Source organism: Scomber japonicus, chromosome 18 (assembly GCF_027409825.1).
Source record: "Scomber japonicus isolate fScoJap1 chromosome 18, fScoJap1.pri, whole genome shotgun sequence".
Classification (NCBI taxonomy): Eukaryota; Metazoa; Chordata; class Actinopteri; order Scombriformes; family Scombridae; genus Scomber; species Scomber japonicus.
The window spans coordinates 31,382,927-31,385,426 of NC_070595.1; the positions used below are offsets into that span (position 1 = coordinate 31,382,927).

General features: G+C 36.7%; 1 protein-coding gene across 2 annotated transcripts in view; it reads left to right on the top strand.

Annotated features, from left to right (window-relative positions):
* Nucleotides 1–566, top strand: part of LOC128378368 (globoside alpha-1,3-N-acetylgalactosaminyltransferase 1-like) — a 9,618-nt gene extending 9,052 nt beyond the window's left edge. For both annotated transcript variants that reach the window (XM_053337862.1, XM_053337864.1), the window contains one exon: nt 1–566. This exon is cut by the window's left edge and continues 214 nt beyond it. The gene's annotated coding sequence lies outside the window, so the exon portion shown is untranslated.
* The last annotated feature ends 1,934 nt before the right edge of the window (nt 567–2,500 follow it).

Genomic DNA, 2,500 nt, shown 5'->3' on the forward strand with positions numbered 1-2,500 from the left:
ACCTGCCTCTCACAGCTGTGCTGCTCCGTGTTGATTTTTAATGAGCTGTGAGGAAACTTCAAGTCAGACACTGGATCATAAATCTTGTTACATTATTTAAGTAAAAACTTTCTTTACCAGAAACTACATGCTACATTTTATTAGCTCAGCGGCTAGTTAACGCTAGCTCATATTTTCTATTCCAGAATGTTTGTTCATGTTGTTCCTTAATAAATGTTAATAGTACATAAAGAGCTGATGATGCAGCGTTTAGGGAATCATGTGACAGGAAGCTGCTCACCTGACCAAAGGTTTTACTACTATGAACTATTCATTTAAATAAAATACAAATTTCACTGAAATTATTAATCAGTAATCAACTATTCTGATAATCATGATGTCGCGATAAACTGATTATAAACTGATATTTAATCAATAATCAATAATCAGATTGATCTGTTGAAGTTCCAGTCAGCAGGTCTGTAGGGACACCGTCCAATCACGCCGAGCCTCAGGTGTGACATCATCAGACTCAGGTGTGACATCATCAGACTCAGGTGTGCTTTAATCTAATAAAGTATTTTTGCTATGAGAAGATTTTGTTGTGCTTCATTATCGTTCAGATTAAATATTTTTAATATAAAAATAAAAATAAGGAGAAAGCTCAAATCTAACTCAAAACAGTCCAAGAAAAAGCAGCAAAGTGAGTCACGTTCGTATCATCGGTACATTCAGGAGGTAAATATTCCAGTTCGTAACGATTTTAGTCTTTTTCTGTATTTTTAAACCCGTTCATGTTCGTTTGTGTCTGAAGTCCTCCGGAGCTCTGGTGCTCGGGGTTCAGCTGAACATAGTTAAAAATGTAAATGTGATCCACACACCGGTAATGACATGTACACATATATAATCACGTACACACATCTGCACATTATATCTATCTATATCTATCATTTTATATATATATATATATATATATATATATATATATATATATATATATATATATATATATATATATATGTATATATATATATGTGTATATATATCTATATATAATAATTCATCTGTTTCCTCCAGCAGGTTCAGAGCAATCAGACCCTTCTGGTTGAGGTTCTTTAGAGAGACAACTGTTTTACTGCCAACATTATTTAGATTAAATACTAGAGTTAACTGTCAATGAGATATTCCCCACATACAGAAGTCATGCTAACCCTAACCCCCCCCCCCCAGCAGCGTCCAACCCTCGCCTGGCCTTTCTGAAATGGTTTAATTTTCGGGGTGATGAAGAATCTAAATTCCCTCCAATGATCTGAGCTTGAAGTGCTCAGTTGGGTTTTCCAGATATTCAGCCAATCCTCGTCTGAGATGGTTTAGCTTCTTTCTCCCATCGCATGCAAACATGAGTCTAGCAGTCAGTCTTCTGTTGAGATCACATTTATAACCCTAAACCCGATCAGGATATTAATCAGGTTAAAGTGGCCCTAATCTGAAGGTACCTGAAGAAGTCTTGTTTTTCTAAGTGATATTTAGTGGAAGCTAACTAATCTTCCTTTATCAGACATGACAGTATGATGTAATGCCTCTAAAGGAGCAGTGTTTAAAATCCTGCAACACTCGTTCACAAAACCAGATATTTAAAGCTGTTTGTGTCTTGTTGCAGTAAAACTGATTTATGTTTCCTAGTAATGTCTGAAGAGGCAAATCCATTCTAAATGTTTCCATTTGGTGTTAAGCAGGTTTGCACCAATAAATCAAATATCTCAGTTGTGCTGATTTGTAATAGTTCTCCACATCTGGCAGTGATCCTCTTTCTTTGGGCAGTTGTAATGTGCTGTACTAACCCTAACTGTAGGTTCTAGGCCTTATTCTCCTCCACCCAGTAAGGGTTAGGGTTAGTTAGGTATTGATTGAAAGAGTAATCATGTGTTTCATGACCCGCCTACCTGTTCAGGTGACTCTATCATGTACAGTCCCAGTGGTAATAAGGTCCATCTGCTTAAATCCATCTTTATTTGTTTATAGTAAATAATTCATAGCGCAGATCTTGGAAATGTATTTTGGGATCTTAATCCCCAAGTAGTTCATAATGTTGTTGTTGCAATAGAAGAAGTCACAAAGTTCATGTCTTCTTGCTGCTGAGACGGTTTGTGTTAGTTTATATTCTGAGTAATCTCAAATGTTCTCAAGCAGGATTTGCTGGTGGTTTCAAAGTGACTGAAAAAAACAAATTATGAATCATTTAAATACCAGTTGCATCCAAATCAGTTTGGCTTTCGTACTAATGGTTCCACTGAAACAGCCAATCGCTCTTTCATGGAAAAGATGAAGTCAGTGCCAGATGAAGGTGGAGTGGTTGGTGCTTCCTAGATTAGAAGAAGACCTTTCATACCATCAATCACGGCGTCCTTCTTTCCTCAGGTACCACCAACTGGATACCGTCATATTTATCAAATAGGTCTCAATTACTTTGAATAAAGGGTTAATGTAAAAGTCTGAAAGCTATTTGCCCTCCTCCCCCTCG